Source organism: Hippocampus zosterae, chromosome 10 (genome assembly GCF_025434085.1).
Source record: "Hippocampus zosterae strain Florida chromosome 10, ASM2543408v3, whole genome shotgun sequence".
NCBI classification, from domain to species: Eukaryota; Metazoa; Chordata; class Actinopteri; order Syngnathiformes; family Syngnathidae; genus Hippocampus; species Hippocampus zosterae.
In genome coordinates, this window is record NC_067460.1 from 13,152,764 (window position 1) to 13,173,950 (window position 21,187).

The 21,187-nt window shown below is 46.0% G+C and overlaps 1 protein-coding gene across 3 annotated transcripts in view; it reads right to left on the bottom strand.

The window, feature by feature from the left end:
• Positions 1-21,187, bottom strand: part of LOC127609050 (muscleblind-like protein 1) — an 80,414-nt gene that overhangs the window by 56,727 nt on the left and 2,500 nt on the right. The window contains exon 1 of one of the 3 annotated variants that reach the window (XM_052078676.1): positions 15,824-15,986. The exons of 1 other annotated variant lie outside the window; for it this stretch is intronic. The gene's annotated coding sequence lies outside the window, so the exon portion shown is untranslated. Of the gene's footprint in view, positions 1-15,823; positions 15,987-21,187 lie in introns of those variants that run through there. One more of the 3 variants, XM_052078674.1, reaches the window with a different exon arrangement.

Below are 21,187 nucleotides of genomic sequence, written 5' to 3' on the forward strand. Positions count from 1 at the left end.
ACATTTGTAAAAACGTCATTACAGCCATCGCTCGAAATCATTTTGTCGATGAGAAACAAGAAAAGAGCAACCCAACAGCATGACAGTGCCATTAATAAGATGAATTGAGTCTCCCAAATGATTTTCAATTAAAACATTTAAATTAAAAAATACATTTTAAAACAGTGTATGAAAACACTGATTCATTAAAGAGATAATTAATCTAATTCAAGAGAATATCAAAAAAAATGTGGGCACATCTTGGCCATCTGGGGGCAGTATTATACAGACATGATTAAAGAAGGAAAGCAAAACTCCTCAGTAATCCGCAGTTATACTGTATGAGTGATTCTTAGCAGAAGATAAAGAATATATGCATGTGAGTATTGTTTGATCCTCTTATCCTCACAAGTGTCGCAGGGGGTGCTGGAGCCTATCCCAGCCATCTTCGGGCAGTAAGCGGGGGATACCCTGAACCAGTTGCCAGCCAATTGCAGGGCACACAGAGACGAACAACCATCCGTACTAACCAGTTGACCACTGTGCTGTAAATTTGAAAATAAAATTACCGGTACACAAATTGAGCCTTTTTCTCTATGCCCTTATTTTTTAAGACAAATTTCTTTTGTTACGATGTATCAAAAAAAAATCTGGATCTCTCGATAGACTGCTGAAAGACATCATGATACAACCATATTGCCCAGCCCTAAAACCACATATTTTATTCTCATTTTTTAAATGATCTTTTACTCTTAGGGGGCAGGGGAGGGGGTGGAGGTGAATGTATTACTCATCTTCAAGGAACATGTCACTTACTGTATGATTCGTAGCGACATGTTTTGAAAGAAACACATTGTTCCAAATGGGAACCATCTTGTTTCACACTTCTGTAGATTTAACTTGTAAAAACCTCTGCCTAACCAGCTTCACAATCGGGCCCACATTTTTAATTGACAGTCATGTCTTCAGGCCAAATATATCCCCACTAGACCAAACTTTCTGTTGAGCACTGATTGCTTACTTCCACAGAAAAGATCAATTAACATTTCCACATCCCTCAACAGAGGTGTGTCAACGCTGTCAGAATTTTCAATGAGAGCTGATCGCCTTTCCAGCTGTCCCACCTTTTTTTTTCTTAAACAGACGCCGTATCAAACATTGTACAATACCCACTGTGCAGTTTCCATCCGCATAGCCATGCAGTCTTCTTAAACGGCTGCATCAGTGGGGGTTAACGTTACTCAAGAAGGTAAATGTCAAAGCTGGGGAAAAAAAAAAAATCAGCCTGCTCCCATTTGTGAGTCATGGTTTCCAGGTTCACACTCTTGCAAGCAAACAACATTATTAATTACATAGAAATAACTCATTAGAAATATATTAAATCCAACGGCAGAGAAAAATTATGTTTGCTCCCAAACAAATAAAAGATTGCTCTGGGAGTCAATAAGTCTATTGCCTTTTTCAATGAACAATAAAGGAAATAAATGCTGGAGGTGAAAAAGAAAAAGAAAAGTGATGAACATCCCTGCAACATTAATGAGATCCTACACTTGGCCAAGGGAACGCCCGTATTCATGAATTAATGATGCCGACTGCGAGAACTCATGTCGGGCAACAACTCGGCCACGCCCCTGCGAGCTTGTGATTGGACTCGCCCGTGTTGCCTTTGATCGCTCATCATTCTCGCCTTGTATGAAGTCATTTGCACTCATCGCGCCATCAGGGCAATGTTGGACTTCATTTCAATTCGGCACACACACACGGACAAGCAAGTGCGGACTGCTAAGCATGAGGCAGCAGATCTGCATTGTGAAGAGAGGATGCGAGTGAGGAGATGAATGGAAGGTCAACCGCGGCATTGATATTCAAGACTTGGGCGCATGAGTAATATGTGTGCATATGATTAACATTGACTCCCTCCTTCTCTCTAAGTCTCCCTCGTTCATCTGAAAAAACAAACCGTGTGTGTGTGTGTGTGTGTGTTTGTTTTCTCCAGTCAACCATCACTGTCCGGTAGTGTTTACGTTCTAAACAAATCTGAATATAGTTAAGCTACATACCAGAAAAACTACTCACATGCTTGTCCGGCCACATGTTGCTAGGCAGAATTTGTGATTGCACCTCACAGATTAATGAGGGGAAAAAAAAAAACATGTACCAGCCTCACCAACGAGGCTGTTCGATGGACTGCCAGCAGCAACAGAAAGTCAAACAGACGCTCACAGAGGAAATTCATCCCAGAAAAAAAGCACTTAAAAAAATCCCTGCTCTACTGAATCTAAAATAAAAACAAAGAAAAACACAAAACAGGGCCTTTTGTTGTTAGGTTGTGGATTTGAAAGCTACAAAACTGGGGGATTATGGTCAGGCTACTTATTGCTAGGTAGAATTTGTAATTGTCCCTCGAAGGCCAATTGGAAAAATGTGGCATGTGCCTGCCTCGCTCACTAGGCTGTTCGAATGAATGCCAGCAGCAACAGGAAGTCAGACAGACACAGATTAAGCACATTTCCCCTCCAAAAGTACAATACTCACTTAATTCTATTGCTGTGGATTGACAACAGCAATGGAAAAATCTGTTGTCGCGATGCATAATAAAATCTGAAGAATGTAAATGTCAGCTTTATGACTGACAGGTGATCAGTCCAGCAGTCAGCCCGCCTTGTGCCATTTTCCCACTGGTACAGGACAGACTCAAACCACGAAAAAATAAAAACAAAAAAAAAGTAAAAGCCACACCACATTGAATGCATCATTCAACTGTCAACAAATATGTGTTTCGGAAAGTTATTCAAGATGAGATGAGGGCAAACGTGAAAATGTCACGTCGCGTGTCCGCCAGCAGGTGGCGGGTTTTCTCCCCCGCCATCCGCGCACCTGTCCGTAATTTCGGGCTGATTACCCTCTTTTATTAAGAGACTCCGACAGTCATCTCGCTGCCGGAGAATTCCACGCCGTGCCATTGCTCTCTCGTGCTAATTCCTCGATTATAGATTACTCGTTGCCTTCTTGCCTTGCGGCCTTTACTCTTGCCATTCGCGATTAGTCACTAAATTGTACTCTCTTATATTGCCTATTCAGTAGTTCCTCGCACCTTGTTTTTTCGGCGAGCGTTTTCGGTTGTTTCCTTATTTCTCCCCTGGTCCTTATTTGACCAGCGTTTTGTGTTACCGTTTTTTCCCTGTCGGGCTCGTTCTGTTTTTTGTCATTAAAGACACTCTTTGTTTTGACAAGGTTCTTTCGTGTCTGTTTTCCGGGGATCCAATTCTTTATTTTCATTGTTCTGCACGAAGCGATAGTTATCGCTTCGGACAGAACGTGACAGAATTCTCCGGCCACCATGGATCCCGCAGACATCGAAAGAATTTTGTCCGCTCTTTCCCGACAAGAGCAACAGATGAGTCAGCAGGGCCAAGCCATTAGGGAACTCCGTGGCGCGGTCTCCATGCTGGCTCATCGGTCCGATGATTTAGAACCTCGGTTGGTCCGGGTGGAAGAGCGGAGACCATCTCCCCCCGGGGTTCGTTCTATCATTCCCGAAGCGCCCCCCTCATATCCCATTACGACGAGGGAGCCATCGCTTCCACACCCCCCTCGCTACGGGGGCGAGCACGGGCAGTGTGGACACTTCCTCCACCAGTGCTCTCTCATTTTTGATCAACAGCCGTCTGCCTATGCTAATGACGCCGCCAAGGTGGCTTATGTCATGAGTCTGTTAACAGGTCCGGCAGCATCGTGGGCGATTGCGACAAGTGACGCCAAGCCGAATCTCCGTACTTCGTTCCCCGACTTCGTGGCTGCGTTCCGCCGGGTGTTCCATCATCCCGTGCGGGGCAGAGAGGCAGAGGGCCGGTTACTCGCCATCCACCAGGGGGAGCGATCGGTAGCGGACTACTCCATCGAGTTCCGGATCCTGGCCGCCCAGAGTGGATACGATGATCGGGCGCTGTGTGGCCTATTTCGCCGTGGACTAAACCCTCAACTCAAGGACGAGCTGGCGACCCGCGACCACAGCACCAACCTGGAGGAATTAATCGACCTCTCCCTCCTCATGGACAATCGCCTGAGGGAGCGAAGCCGGGAGCGTGGGGGTGAGCGGCCCCAGTTCCGACGAACACCCACGGAGGAACAGGTGCAGCTGGGAGGCAGGGACGCTGGTGCGGAGGAAGGAAAGCGTTGTTTCAGCGATCGAGCGACGACTGACGGCGTTCCACCATCTCCTCACGCCGCAACCAGCCATCCGGGGCCGTCACCCCCTGCCCACCAGGAGTACTGTGAGTCACGACCGCGCGCGCCTCCCTTCGAGTCTAGGCGAGTCGACTCGCGGCCTGGTCACCCCAACAGACTCGAACTCGAGGGGGAGATATTAGGGGGGTCCCGGTCGTGGCGGGTTCGGGCTCTGGTAGACTCGGGGGCAGATGACTGCATAATGGACACCGATCTCGCTTCCGAGCTGGGTTGTTCCGTGGAGAAGCTGATAGATAGGAAGCGGGTTTGTGATCTTGATGGGCGTCTCCTGGCGGTAGTTACGCATAGGACGGAGCCGTTGAAACTTCTACTGTCCGGCAACCATGTCGAACATCGTCGTTTTTACTTAATGCGGTCTCGCAACGCCCCGATCGTTCTCGGGTTACCCTGGCTCAAGACACACAATCCCGTGATTTCCTGGGCGCGCCCAGCGATAGACAGCTGGAGCCAGTACTGTTACCAGCACTGTCTGCAATCGGCCGTCGGGAGGCATGAACGTGTCACACCCCCCGAGGAGATCTGCCTTGACGGAGTGCCGGATTGCTATCGGGATCTAAAGGAGGTGTTCAGCGAGGATCGTGCCCACTCTTTGCCTCCACACCGCCCCTACGATTGTGCTATAGACCTGCAGGCGGGCGCTCCGTTGCCGACCTCGCGGCTGTATCAGGTGTCCCAACCCGAGCGCGAGGCATTGACGGAGTACATCAACAGCTCGCTCGCCGCAGGTCTTATTAGACCATCGCGTTCACCGTTAGGGGCGGGTTTTTTCTTCGTAGGGAAAAAAGACAAGACCCTGCGACCCTGCGTAGATTATCGGGGTTTAAACGAGATAACTATTAAGAATAGATACCCGCTACCCTTGCTGGACTCCGCCTTCGCCCCATTACAGTCAGCCACCATTTTCTCCAAATTAGACTTGCGCAGCGCTTACCACTTGGTTCGCATCCGGGAGGGTGACGAGTGGAAGACGGCTTTTAAGACCCCTCTGGGTCATTTTGAATACTTGGTTATGCCTTTTGGGCTCACCAACGCCCCTGCCGTTTTCCAAAACCTAATCAATGATGTGCTAAGGGACATGATTAACATCTTTTGTTTCGTTTACCTTGACGATATTTTAATTTTTTCCCGGTCATTACACGAGCACCAGCAACACGTTAGGCTGGTGCTACAACGTCTACTGGAGAACCGGCTCTTCGTCAAGGCAGAAAAGTGTGAATTCCATGTTCCCGTCATCTCCTTCCTAGGGTTCATTATTGAACAGGGCAGGTTAAGGGCGGACCCCATTAAGACGCGTGCCGTCACTAACTGGCCGGTTCCAACCAATCGCAAGGACCTGCAGCGCTTTCTGGGGTTCGCCAACTTCTACCGACGCTTCATCCGCGGTTATAGTCAGAAGGCGCTCCCCTTAACCCGCCTTACGTCCATTAAAACCCCATTTAAGTGGGATCCGACCGCGGATGCGGCGTTCGCAAACCTGAAGGCGGCGTTCACCAGTCCCCCCGTACTACAGCACCCTGATCCTGATCTCCCCTTTATCGTGGAGGTGGACGCCTCGGATTCGGGGGTGGGGGCTGTGCTGTCCCAGCGCTCTCCGGTCGACCAGAAGTTGCACCCCTGCGCCTTTTTCTCCCGTCGACTCAGTGCCGCCGAGTCCAATTACGACGTGGGCAACCGTGAACTGTTGGCAGTTGTGACCGCCTTGCAGGAGTGGCGGCACTGGCTCGAGGGGGCAAAGGAACCCTTCACGGTCTACACAGATCATAAGAACCTCGCCTACCTTCGCTCCGCCAAAAGACTGAACGCCCGTCAGGCCCGGTGGGCCCTCTTCCTCACCAGGTTTGACTTCATCCTCACCTACTCTCCCGGGTCTAAGAACACCAAGCCCGACGCCCTCTCCCGTCTCCACGAGCCTGCGGGGAGGGATCGATCCCCGGAGACCATCCTCCCGACCCGGTGCGTCGTGGGGGCCGTCCAGTGGGAGGTTGAGCAGCGGGTCCAGGCAGCCCTGGAGGGGGTTCAGGTGCCGACGGAGTGCCCAGCAGGGAGGCTATTCGTACCTCCCTCCTTACGATCTGAAGTTCTGCAGTGGGGACATGGGTCCAAGGTGGCGTGTCATCCCGGGGTGAACCGGACTGTGCAACTCGTCGCCCAGCGTTTCTGGTGGCCGGAGCTCCGCAACGACGTGACGGAGTTCATCAAGGCCTGCACCTCCTGCGCCTGCGGCAAGTCGTCCCATCAGCCGCCGGCGGGACTGCTCCAGCCGTTGCCCATTCCTCCTCGCCCGTGGTCCCACATCGCCCTGGACTTCGTCACGGGTCTCCCGCCTTCCCGGGGTCGAACTGTCGTACTCACGATCGTGGACCGCTTCTCCAAGGTGGCTCATTTTGTTCCTTTGTCCAGGTTGCCGTCGGCGCTGGAGACCGCCGACCTCCTTGTCGAACACGTCTTCCGTCTCCACGGCATTCCACTGGACATTGTCTCGGACCGGGGGCCCCAGTTCGTATCCCGCGTCTGGAAGCAGTTCTGCCGGTCCCTCGGGGCCACTGCCAGTCTGACCTCGGGGTACCACCCCCAGTCCAATGGACAAGCCGAGCGTGCCAACCAGGATCTGGGGGCGGCCCTCCGCTGTGTGTGCCTTCACCGTCCCTCGTCCTGGGTCGACCACTTACCCTGGGTGGAGTACGCGCACAACACCCTCGTCTCTTCTGCCACCGGTAGGTCCCCCTTCATGGCCGCCTACGGGTACCAGCCGCCGCTGTTCCCGTCCCAGGAGGGGCAGGTGGAGGTCCCCTCTGTGCAGCACCACCTCAAGCGGGCCCATCGCGTGTGGAAGGAGGCCCGGGCTGCGTTGTCCCGCACGGCGGCCAGGAACCAGCGGATCGCGGATCGTCGCCGGCGCCCGGCTCCTTCATACGTGGTAGGACAGAAGGTGTGGTTGGCGACGAGGGATCTTCGGCTGGCCGGCACGTCTGCGAAACTGGGACCCCGATTTACTGGACCGTTCGAGGTCGAGGCCGTCATCAGTCCAGCTGCAGTCAGGCTCCGGCTACCGCCCACCATGAAGGTTCACCCCGTCTTCCACGTCTCCCTTCTCAAACCCGTGTCTCCCAGTGACTTGGCTCCTCCTCCCACGCCGCCGCCACCCCCGCGGGTCGTCGACGGTGACCCGGTGTACACGGTTCGTGCCATCCTGGACTCTCGGCGCAGGGGAAAGGGGTTCCAGTATCTGGTCGACTGGGAGGGCTACGGGCCTGAGGAGCGGCAGTGGGTTCCTCGCTCCTGGATCCTTGATCCGTCCCTCTTGCGCGACTTCCACGCTGCACATCCATCCAAGCCGGGTAGTCCGCCGGGAGGCGTCCATTGAGGGGGGGGTACTGTCACGTCGCGTGTCCGCCAGCAGGTGGCGGGTTTTCTCCCCCGCCATCCGCGCACCTGTCCGTAATTTCGGGCTGATTACCCTCTTTTATTAAGAGACTCCGACAGTCATCTCGCTGCCGGAGAATTCCACGCCGTGCCATTGCTCTCTCGTGCTAATTCCTCGATTATAGATTACTCGTTGCCTTCTTGCCTTGCGGCCTTTACTCTTGCCATTCGCGATTAGTCACTAAATTGTACTCTCTTATATTGCCTATTCAGTAGTTCCTCGCACCTTGTTTTTTCGGCGAGCGTTTTCGGTTGTTTCCTTATTTCTCCCCTGGTCCTTATTTGACCAGCGTTTTGTGTTACCGTTTTTTCCCTGTCGGGCTCGTTCTGTTTTTTGTCATTAAAGACACTCTTTGTTTTGACAAGGTTCTTTCGTGTCTGTTTTCCGGGGATCCAATTCTTTATTTTCATTGTTCTGCACGAAGCGATAGTTATCGCTTCGGACAGAACGTGACAGAAAATGTGGTGTTGACCTTTCTTCTTGAAAGGGGCAAAGAGTCAAGCATGTGATTAAAAAGTGATCACCGCAGCATACAACTCGCCTCTGACCCGCATGATGATTTTCCACTGAGCAGGATGAGCCGTGCAAAATTGTGAAAACACGCCACATGAAACGCACTAGAATCAGCGTCAACCAGCAACTATGGAGGACAATGAGCATCTCCTGCACTCACACTTCTCAAGCCATCCACTTACTAGACCAGACTTTTCAGGGATACAACTCACACATATGCGACAAGTAAGTCTGCTTATTTCATTTCATTTCTTAAAAATACATCGTTTTTAAATACTCTTGGTTGCCTAACAAAATGCTCCACAATACAGACCCAATTGTTGGCGAAAATGCACATATCAACTGGTTTGCTAGCCAACATTAACTCCAAAAGAAGAAGGAGTCTGTGTGTGTGTGCAAAAAAATATATATATATATATTTAAAAAGTACACACACACACACACACACACACACACACACACACACACACACACGCACAGAGGACTATAGATTCTTTTTTTTAGGAAATGCCACATTTTTAATACTGACAAATTCATTCATATTGTAAAATGAAAAGGAACTAACTGTGTGATACCCTCTCGAACTGAGCCGTACCGTATTGCATCGACACGTGATCCCACCAAATCAAATCATTCCACTTTGACATGAACTGTCACACCCCAAGTCATTAGACTCATGTAGCAATTCAAAATGTCCCGATGTCTTTGACACATCAAACACAACATGACCCCCCTAACCCACTCCCAAAATAAATAAATAAATAGATTCTAACAAACAATAACAGAAGAAAAGCACCCGCGTTCATTTCTGTCATTTCTAGCCGCGCATCCTCCGGATGTTACGACGCAGCGGTGATGACCAAGGGTCTCAAAAGGGTAAAAACTCTATGATTGACAGGTGATGACTTGCACATCCTGCCACCTGGGATAGACTCCAGCTTCCCTACTGAATGTCAAAAAGGCGTGATGAAAACAGATGGATGGATGTTCTAGTGCATACGTATTGTGCAGAAAACATTTGATGCCTTTTACTACCTGCGTGTGGTAACGCTAGTGCGGCGTAATGCCGCAAAAGCAGCAACGGCAACAGCAGCAGCAGTGAGCGCGTCACTGAGTTCATGGACATAAAACAAGCCACCGCCAGACTGGTCTGCCCCTCACAGGAATAGCAAAGGAGGAGGGTATACATCTCTGTGTAAAAGAGTGCGAGAGAAAGAGAGGAGATTTGGAAGAAGAGAGCGGCACTGAGAGCACGCGTCTGAGACAGACGGAGACATAAAGGGAATAAAACGTGCAGGAGACGCAGTCGTAATGGGTGGAAGGTTGGTCAAGGGAAAAAGTCGGAGAAAAAAAATACTCCCTTGGGTGAGTTTACGACCTTCTTCACCCACAGAGCCTCTGTCAATATTAAGAGACACGCAGTACACTGTCTGGTTTTTTTTGCCTACGCTGTAGTGTTGCAATCCAGACAGATGTGGAGTGAGACAGGTGTCTGGGACAGATGTAAGGGTACAGGTATGATGATCTGATGTCGGCAGGGAATGGGAGGATGCTCGCCATGTGAAATGCGGACAGGGAAAGAGTAGCAAAATAAATTGTAGGAAATCTTACAAAAAGGGTGTTGGTCATGTCATGGGTCACACAGCTAGCTGACTTATGTTGGCTCGCATTGGCTCAAGGTTGTTATCTTTAAAGCAAACGATTAAAACAACTAAAACTACAATTGTATTGTATTTTGTGATAAAATACCAAAACGTTTTGGTGATGAAATTAAAAATTGGGTGGTTTGAGAAAAATGAAACTATATTTTTGGACTAATGGAATTGACAGATTTGTTTTTTATTCCAATCCATTTCATCCATGCACTTTCAGTGTTTATTTTTAAATGTATTTGTTTTGTGCTGAAAACACTTTGGGAGGCTGGTAGTTTTCTTGATTACACAATACTTATTCTGACCTTTTTTTAATCGACAGATACTCCATATATTAAAAAAACAAAAAACTAAACGAAAGCTAATAAAAGGTTTCCGAAAAACAAAGCTTTTTCCCAAAAATGAAATGCAGAAAACACTCTAAAAACAACTATACTAAGACTAAAGTGAGACAAAATAACCAATGCTGCAGCATCATGAATCTGATCAAGCACCAACTGATTTGTGAATTTTGATGTCATGACGAATTCAGGAAATGCCAAGTAGAGCAGCGGTGACCCAAGAGTGCAACATTTCCAATGTGTGACTAAGGACAAAACGACTTCCAACCAAAACATTCTTGACGACATAAACCCCATTTCCAAAAATGGCCATTTCGAGAAGAAACAGCAGGGTTCACTTAGAAGCCTCCAAATGCTTGTCATAGTTCATGGCAATGGATACCCACATGTTTGAAAGCAGCATAAATCGCAAAGAAATGCACGCTCATCGATGGGAAGTATCTGCTTACCATGCAAGTGGCAAATGAAAGACAACAAAACTGAGATCTCTCTTATCGGAGACGATACTGTAACAATCTTTCAACTCCAGAATTGGTGTATGTCGACTGTAAAAATGTTTCTCAAATGATCCAATCGGGATTGCAGTCACTGGATATATGTAAATCAGGCAGAACGGCTACTTCTTGACAGATGGTCTTACAATGTCTTGTTTCATAGAGGCACCAAAGTGTGTCTCTTCTGCTTACAAAATATGCAAATGACCCAATTTTATAATGCACCACAATCATGTTCTTCACGTGACATTTTGTATTCAAATACAATGTTCATAAATAAAGAAATGTTTGTTTTTTCTCACATTTCCTCCCCTCCCCCCAAAAAAGATCCAAAATTGCAGGTGTCAAACACAAGGCCCAGGGGCTAGATCTTGCCCGCCACATCATTTTATGTGGGCCGCGAAAGCAAATCAAACATGTCAACTTCTACGATGATTGCTAAAATCTGTACCAACATTTCAAATTCTCATATGTAATAAATAAGTGAGTTATTATAAGCAGTTTCTTGTGACCAAACCCCTCTTGGCACTAACTGAAACAATTGTTGAATGGACCGTTATTCTTGACTTCACACTCATAACGGCCCACGGTCACTACAATGTGGCCCGCGACAAAAATGAATTTGACACCCCTGATCTAAATTAAACAGGCGACACCGTTTGAGGGAGGAGAATAAATCCAGTTGGAAGTTCTAAGTAGCCTAGTTGAACAAAGAAAACCACAAGACTACCTGATAGAATAGACTGGAAACCAAACCTGCTATCATAATGTTTGTCAAAGGAGTTTTCTCACAGGAACCTCGCAAAACATAATGGCTAGCCTGCTAGCTAACGCCATCTGTACAGAGTACTATATCCAGTTAACCGTAAAAAGAGCTCATCTGTGCCAGTAATCCAAGCAACAGAAAAGTCAAACAATTAGCAGACTGATAAAATATTCATTCAAGCCATGTATTTGGTATTCTCAATCACTCTGCCGTGCGAAATGAATGGGTTTGTTTCCTAATGATAGCATTGGAGCTTTTGCCACTCATAAGTAGGTGTGACATCATAGTGAAATAGTCTATTGCATGTATAAATGTAGTTATTTATTTATTTATTTTTTTTAACGTGTTATAGTATGACCTTCATTACTTCCTCTTCCGGAAATTGGTCCCGGGCCAAAAATCTTTGCCCACAGGGACCGTTTCACCACTGAATGACTGCTTTCTATTCACTATGAAATGGAAGAAAACACTGACCACTGTACTGCTCTTGGATTGGCTCTCATTATACCATGCAGGTGTATTTCTTTTTCTTTCATAAGCATGGCGGCCCCTTGCAGATGTGTCATTCGGACATGAACACATTTGCTTGTTTTTGTTTCTTAACACCGTGCGGTCATTTTTCTCAGCCACAGAGTGTCGTGAGGCCAAACAGGCAATAATCTGTCCACTTCTCTCTTCTATGACTAATGGCTCATATTGACACTGTAATCGGCGGAAATCACAACGGGCAAACTCCGAAGGGGGCGACCGTATTTACCAAAGATTACATCTTCAGTGAGTGTGTGATGGGGAGTGGGGGGGCAGCTTTACAGAATGCTGGGAAAATAGCAATCGGCATTGACTGACTCGCCTGCGATTTTGCCACTCGCCAAACACTCTCAAAGGACTCCTCCCAGCCATTATTTTGTCTGTCTAAATGCCATGGGCGTGCTCTGTGTTGTACTACTGTCACCTTCTTCTGCCTTCACCTTGATCACAGCGTGTACCGGCAGTTTTTGCTCTTTCATTACGCTGACTTTTTCCTCTTTGTTCACGCACATCTGCATTCAACACATGACCCTTCAGCAACAGAGGAAGAGAAAATATGACAGATTTATTGTTAACTTTTTTTCCATGTAAGTCCGCAAATTCCAAAGTCGGGTTTTCTCCCCATTTTAAGACGTCCTCATAGATTTGAGACGCTTTTCTTTCCCCGGATGACCTTGCAGCTCTGTCTTCTCTGATCTGCAGCGAGGCCTTTTTTTCACGCAGACATTAAAAGAGAAACACAGACGAGCCACGGGAGCAAAGAGGGGCGAGGAAGTGAAGGTGGTGGGATGAGAGGGAGGGCATTTGCTGCCACTGAAATATTAGCACTGGTGGTGACAATCGGGCGGGGAGCTCGGCTGCCAAATTAGGGAAGTTGATGGAAGTTGATCCCTACCGGCCACCAACATTAGAACAACTGCACGATCTAATCAGAGCAATGAACCTTTTTGTGTTCCAATATCCATCCATTTTCTATACCCCTTATCCCGTTTAGTGTTGCGGGGAGCTGGAGTGTATACCATCTTACTCCAAAGGGACGATGTCAATCTGAATTCAATTCATTGTTCAGGCCTTCTCCATTTTGTCTATTTATTTTCAGACACCCTTTTGTCATCATTATTATTATTGGCCTAAATGGTTTATTGGTAACCAATGATTGTGCATTAATAAATTCTGCCTAGCAACAAGTGTCCAAAAACAAATAACCAGGAAAAAGGCAGTTCTGGTCAACTATGTGAGCGTTTCCCAACATTTTACTTGAACAAAGACACCCTCCTAACAGTTGAAAAAAAAATCATGACACGCCAACAAGCAAAACATACAAAAAGTACAGTATGTATACTAAAAGAAGAAAATATATCTGACACGTGAACCGGGCCTGTTTAATTGTATATAAAGCTAATCTACACAGAATATAAAACGGGCTACTTCAAAAAAAAATTTTTTTTAACTTATTTTCCAGCTGTTTTCCAAGTGCTATCGTCATGGAAAATAAACATTTGTTTACTCTCTGACTCTAAAAATATCAGAGTCAAGGAAATAATCATTTAAATTGTAGGTTTCTTGAAGACAACAAATTGTCCACAAGTGTGAGCGTGGATGATTGTCCCCTGCAAATTGGCTGATGAGCAGTCCAGCTTGTACCCTGCCGCTTGCGCATGGTCAGCTGGGAGAGGCTCCAGCTCACCCACACCACCCTGAACATTGTAAGCAGTACAGAAAATGGATGGATGATACACCAGAGGTGTCCAAAGCCTGACCCAGTGGCCATTTGCTGCCCACAGCTTTTTTTTTTTTTGGCCTGAAGCACTATTCTAAAAATAAAATCAAACACAGCCAGATTCATAACAGTAAGGTTGCCTGCATTGCACTTTTACTGTTTTGGCGTTGTTGATCTGAAGCTGAAGACGAGCTTCTGTACATCATATTATCAACAGGATCGACTGGCCAGCAAATTTATGTTACTTGGTCGAGAAAGTGCAGCATCAAAATAAGTAAATAAAATCTAAAGCCTTCAAAAATTTCAAAATTGCATCCTGCAATATTGCACTGTCGAACTGATCGTGATTAATTGTTCAGCACGACATGTGAAGTTGTTGTTTGTCTGTATGTGACCTGTGCTTGACTGCCGACCAGTAAAGGGTATACCCCGCCTCTTGCCCTACCCACCTATAATCCCCCAAAAAACTCAGACGTAATCTGTTTTTCTTGAAAATTTTGAATTGCTGAACATCTCCTGACCTATATATTAGTTGTGGCAGTTGTAGCATAACTAAGTGATGCCATACGGAGGTGCTGTAAGAGGCAAGCAGATTAAAACAGCTGAAAAGCAACCACTTTATGGGCCATATTGCAAAATGAAAATTGCATTGACAGTGTCAAAAAGGGACATTCTAATCTTTAAAATGGCCAAATGTTGCGAAATGTTCGGATGCAGTGCACATGTTTGCATGACAGCACAATGCAGGCGTTACATAAGAAGTGTGAAAATGGGACTCTGAATGGCAGATGGACCAATTAATCCAATCGACTTCAACAACGTGTTTATTTACATGCACAGTTGACCCGCATTATTTGCAGGGAATTGGGACAGGACCAGCACACAAGTAGCCAAAATTTGCATGAAATTGACGGCCGGTGAAATGTACAAGGGAATAAATAATAACAATTAAACCCTAATTATCCCTAAAACGCTGATAAACATTCAAAACATGGAAAAAACACGTAATTTAAAAATATGGGAAACAATTGAAAAAATAAAAATGTTAAAATCCTGTATATGTTGAGCAACCTTGGATTATGAATAATGAGAGCACAGACATCCTTGGATCGATTGTCAAATTACGACATTTTTACCGATCTGCGATTTTGCATAAAATACAAAATATCAGCCAATCAAATGTGAGTAAACCCTAAAAGCAAGCACATCCAAGGCCTCAATTCTTATTATTTGTGTGTGTGTGTGTTGAAAATGACTAGCAGTTAACGGCAATTGTTGTTTTCCCTTCAAACACAGTACAGTTTGGAAGGACTTCTCTTTTATAAACCTTTGGGTGGAAGCCACCTGCATGAACAACTTAACAAGCGGACTCAACCACTTTACAGAGGACTGATATTAATTCAAACAAAGTGCTGTCAAGTCAGACAATTTGCATTCCAACCCAATGCAAAATTCACTAATGACTTGTGTGACTGCGTGCGTGTGTGTGTGTGTGTGATTATTATGTCATGTTTTCTCGAGCATGGCCGCCATTCGTGTGTCTGAGTGTGTTTCAGTAAATGTGTGTGTGAATGTGTGTTTTGTCATCATTAATCCACAAATAGGGGTGCACGGCATTAACAGTAGAATTCACACCATGGTGCTGTCCGACTGGAAGAGTGTGAGAAATAGTCTGCCAGAAATGAAGATGTGTGTCAGTGTCTCAATGTGTGTGTGTGTGTGCGCGAGTGTTTGCCAACTACTTTGCGCAACATTAAACACTGACGTTCGGCCATTTGTTTGTCTGCGCGGCTCTTTTCCACATTAAAAGTGTCCCGCCTCACACGACTGCACATTAGTAGAGAAGCACGATGCTCATCTGCATGCTAGCTATACTTACATGCAAACACACACCCACGCCCACGTGCACACACACACGCGCGCACACACACACACACGCACGCACACACACACACACACACACACGCACACACACACACTCACACGCAGCTCTATGCAGGGATCCATCCTACTGATCATCCAGATGGTTGGTAAAATATTCCAAAAGTGATATGGCAGAAGAGCGCGGGACTAAGTAATCAGCGACAACTCATGCACGTGTCTAAACGCGCACACACACGGGCACATGCACATGCACACGCCGAGTAAACAGACTTACTGTGTGCAAGGACTCTCATCTGACTGCTGCTGAGAGGAGAATGGAAAGTGAAAACCTCATGCTTGCTTGGCGGCACTTCTCTCTCCTCTGTCACTGCCCCCTCCTAATCCTCCTCCTATTCCTTCCTCCTCCTCCTCCTCCTCCTCCTCCTGCTCCTCTTCTTCCCTCCCTCCCTCCCTCGCCCTTCACTCCCTCTTCCGCCTTCCCTCTTGGCAGAAGCTCGCCGCATTCAGCGCCACGCACCCCGTCTCCATCTAAGGCAGCATTGGCTAAACGTGTCACACACAATTTATCCGCAGCAGGAATCTCACGGCCGGGGTCGTAGGCAGAAAGGAGGAGGTGTGGAATCGAGGAGAGGGCGGTCACGGAGGGGGCGGGAGGTCGAGGGGGCTTAGACAAACTTCTACTGTCAACACTCAATTTCACATACCGTGAAAATGCTATGGCGAAGCGGGATTCAAGCCGTGCTTGCTGGTCCTGCCCCTCCCTCGTCCTTGTCTCTCCACCATCTGCACTAATTCTCAGACAGAAGCAGTTATTTTACAAGGCACCACCAGCACCCACACACCTTCCCACCCGCAAGAGCAGAGTGAGGGTTTAAATTAAAAAAAAAAAGCATGCCAAAGGCAACCAAGGTCGAACACAATACGGGAAAGGACACAGTTTGACTTTCTAATCAATGTTTTCCCATAGGAAATAATGGGAAGAGAAGTGATCGATTCCAGGCTCAAAGTGTCACCATCATTAAATCTTGAGCAACTTTGGTCTTAACATTATTAACGCTTTCACTCACGTGGATATTTATATTCGTCAACCCAATTACAACTGTTTACTGCCAGGGAGACGTATTCGTCAAGTGCATTTCTCAACGGGTAAGCGTGGAAGAGGGACTCGGGCCAGTTTGTCTGTGAACCTCCTCCCCAGTTGGATGGATGAATGGATGTGTAGTGAACCATATTTATCTATCCGGCAGTAGGCGGGGAACACCCTGAACTGGTTGCTAGCCAATCGCAGGGCACACAGAGACGAATAACCATTCGCGTTCACAGTCACATCAAGGGACAATTTTGAGTGTTCCATTAGTTGCCATGCATATTTTTGGAATGTGGTGGGAAACCAGAGCACCTGGATAAAATTCACACAGGCCAGGGGAGAACATGCAAACTCCAAAAAGGAAGGCCGAAATCGAGTCCTGCCCTCTGGCCTGTGAGGCGGATGTGCTAACCAGTGTCGCCCAGAAATTAATATTTCAAATTATTATTCTTCATTCATTCACATTCATTCATTTTCCGAACCGTTTCATCCTCATGAGGGTCGCGGGGGGTGCTGGAGCCTATCCCAGCCGTCTTCGGGCAGTAGGCGGGCGACACCCTGGAAACGGTTGCCAGCCAATCACAGGGTACACAGAAACAAACAACCATTCGCGCTCACACCGAGGGACAATTTGGAGTGTTTAATCAGCCTGTCATGCATGTTTTTTAAATATGAGAGGAAACCGTAGGACCTGGAGAAAACCCACGCAAGTACGGGGGGAACATACAAACTCCACACAGGAAGGCCGGAGCTGGAATTGAACCCGGGATCTCTGCACTGTGAGGTCGACGTACTAACCCCTGAACTACCGGACCGCCCATTCTTATTATTCTTATTATTTATTTTATTTTTTGGGTGCAACAACCTGTATTAGAAAGGCCTCTCAATGTGAAACAGAAATAAACACATTGCCACACATCCTATGGTTGCAGCCCATCTCTTTCACAGCATCACTCTGCTCCAGGACAGCAAGAGTACCAATGGTTGCCATGGCGGCAAACCCATCAACATTACGTCAGGTGCACACATGTGAGTGTGCGTGTGTCAGGTGGATGCTACCGAGTGACTCACACTCACTGACGTGTGACTGCAACAAGTCATGTGTTTGGAATTTATCACCACATCGCCTTGTGTGTTTGAGTGCATGTGTGTGTTTGAACTCCCTACAACGCATACAATGGATCTGCATGTCGCATGCGTAAATATTTACATCATGTCCACAGAGTCCACCAGAAGGGCCCCAGTCATCGGCGATATGAACTGAAAAGTCCCCCCAGCCCCTCCCACTGACTCCCTGTGTGACTCGCACCGCCTTCAAGGCATTGCGCAGAAATCACAAGATTTTGATTGTTTACAGATGGACTCCAAAAATAACAAAGAGTGATGTCACTCGGAAGGGGATAAACACTTTTCTGCAAAGGGAAGTTGGGTTGACTTCTCTAGCTCAGGGTTCACACAGCAGACTGTTGGCTTGAAATGATATTTCTTATCTAGATTGTGGTGCGCAGCAGCTTTTTTAATTAATGCTGACAAAAGTGTGACACATTTTTAATCCAGGTGCGTTATAATACAGGTATTTACAAAAAAGGCATTTTTTGACGTTGTTTAACATTCCTAATGGTACATACATGAGAGTGGGGTTGCAAATTTACAGTTGGAACATTTTCATAGACATAAAAAAAAAAAAAGAACGAGCCAGGAATTTACTAACCTGAAAGTTGGATCTAAATAGGAAACTTAAATCCAGATGAAGAAAATGTAGTTTTGCACATGGGTGATGCTTTGAAATATAAATTCATTTGTTGTGTGACCACGCTAGTCACAAAAAAACACCCATATTATCATCTGTCCCCATTGAAATGAATAAAAATGTCTTTCATCCTTTTTAAACTGCACACAAGAATGGTTTAATTATAAAAACATAGTATTCTAAAATATTGTACTGTAGGTTGCATTACAAAATGAAAACAGATCGGTAAACCGCAGTAATGTCAGTCATGCTTTGTAGAGGATAAAGAATATATTCCTTGGGTAACATTGTAACCTTCTTAACGGACATACAAGTGTAAAAATATGCTAACCACTTAACCACTGTCAGTAGAACAAGATGAACAGAAGTGAGCTCGCAAGTTGCAATGTTGAGGTACATGAATAGTACATGGTCAGTTTGCTAACTGGAGTGTGTTGTTAGCTTAAGTTCCACTATGTGCTCATGAAATGTCCCTATTTTTCCATTTGCATTAAATTGTCTGTGTGCAGTTCATTTATGTAACACTAGAAAAACGTTTTTACGAATAGCATACCATCTATGTCATACAATGACCATGAAGTTGAAGGGAAAACTTTGGTGGGTGAAATCGGGAAATCTCAGAAGCACCTTACAGTGTGAGAGACTCACTTGGGAGTTATGTTCAATCATGGCATTATATACACTAAAAGTAGTGAATGACACCTCACTTTATATCTTCACAATGAGTGCGTAAAAGTAAATCGGGGCAAACAAGAGGGGGGCGGGATCACACTTGAGTGAATATACTTCCTGGTAATGATGATGTACTTGCCATTTAAGAGGCACACACTGATGAGAAAACAAGACATGCTGAAAGGTTTTGGACCTATAATTGGTGCAATTGCAGCTAATTTAGTGGGGACAAGGGTGTGAGTGTGAGTGGGTGAAAATGCAGGCTTGCTTGACTTTTTTTGTGAGCCCTTGAAAAGGCGACGGGTGCGTTTTCCAAGAAGGAAAAGGGGAACGATTGAAGGGAGAAAACACACAGACTAAGAGAAGGAGGATTTAACGGCCACATCTGGAGCCATCTATCATTCTTGATGCTAAGTGAGGCCAAAAAGCTGAGCTGACAGCAAGAGAAGCTCACAGATGATTATTTTTCTTTTTTTTTTCTTAATGGAAACTTTCAGCAAGGTGATGTGCTTTTAAGTGATCTTTGTTCAGTTCGAAATGGATTTCATGTCAGTTTGTCAACTTTTTTCAACATGCTGAATATGCATGACTTTTTTTAATCATTGCTGTCTTGCACTTTTATGTCTAAAGAACACGAGGATCCTAATAGCGAAATAGAATTAACCAAGCCAAAAAAAGAGGATGCTTCCATATAGTATATTCTAGTTACCGATGAATTCAAATGAATTACAACAAGAATTCAGATCATGAGGAATTGTTTTTCTCAACTCAACTCAACTGTATTTATAGAGCACTTTCAAAGAGCCATCGCTGCATACAAAGTGCTGTACATGGAGCAATTTAACATATACAATAAACAGTAAAACAAATCGGTAATAAAGACGGTAGAAAGCACCAAACAGTAATACAGTGCACTCCGCTTAATAGAACACCATTGGGCCGAAGCGCTTCTGTTCTACTAAGCGGAGTTTCTATTAACGGGAGACACTTTATTAGGTACACCTTCAGACACGTCGACGACCAAGTTATGCACGCAGAAAAACCCCTGCTGACGAGTTAGAAGAGATATTTCGACTGTGGACGTCCATATCTTTAATCAAACAACAAAACAACAACTTTAATCAACTTCAGTCAAACATCTCAAATCACGAGAAAAATTTCGTTACTTTTGTCTGGAAACAGGAGTCCGTAATTTTGCGGTTGACTTCCCTCTCAATGCGCTGGATAAGAGGGAAGTCCTGGAAACCGCGGGCGTACCTTCTGAGAATCTGGCAATGCATCGTATCGTCTGGGTATGTCCTTCTTATCCGCAGGTGATAGCCCTCGTCTCTTGAATGAAGTTGAAGCCATTGTGACGTGCGTGTGTCTATGTGTGGAGTGACGCGTGCTACCTGTTACTGTACATGGCTAGAACTACCGCGTTTTCTCGCGATAGTGGTACAGTAACCACTACAGAAAACCACTAGTTTACAATGTTCACTGCTTACGGCCTGTTCTATTAAGCGGAGATCTGTTCTACTAAGCGGAGTATCTTTATAGGAAATTTCATTAGGCAAATCCGTTCCAGAGCCTTTTGCTCTATTAAGCGGATTACTCTATTAACCGGTGTTCTATTAAGCGGAGTGCACTGTACCAAGAACAAATCTAAGTCATGCTGAGTCGAATGCCAAAGAATACAAGTGAGTTTTGAGGAGGGTTTTGAAGATAGGCAGCGAGGAGGCTTGCCGAATTTTCATTATGAATGTCGTGTTTTATGATTAATTGTAAAGTATTTTAATGCATAAGACATACTCGTCTAATTACAGTATAATAATATATGTCTAGGCATAGACGGGCATTCCTTAAGACTGACAAGTTCGGTCAGTCCGTCACTGATGGACGCCTGTTTCACTGATGACTGGTGGGAACAATCCCCCTGCCTGTGTGGGGTGTGTTTGTTTGCCTAGGTTAATGCAGCGAGCTTGAGCAGACTGCATTAATGATAAATGTATTATGTATGGACCAAAGCGACTACAGAGCATGTATTAGAATCATGTTTTAAGTGCAGTCAGCCTGGCAAGACAACAACTAATTAATGAGGTAAGAGGTCTGAAGGTAGTTTTTTTACAGATAAATCCTCGGAAAATTAA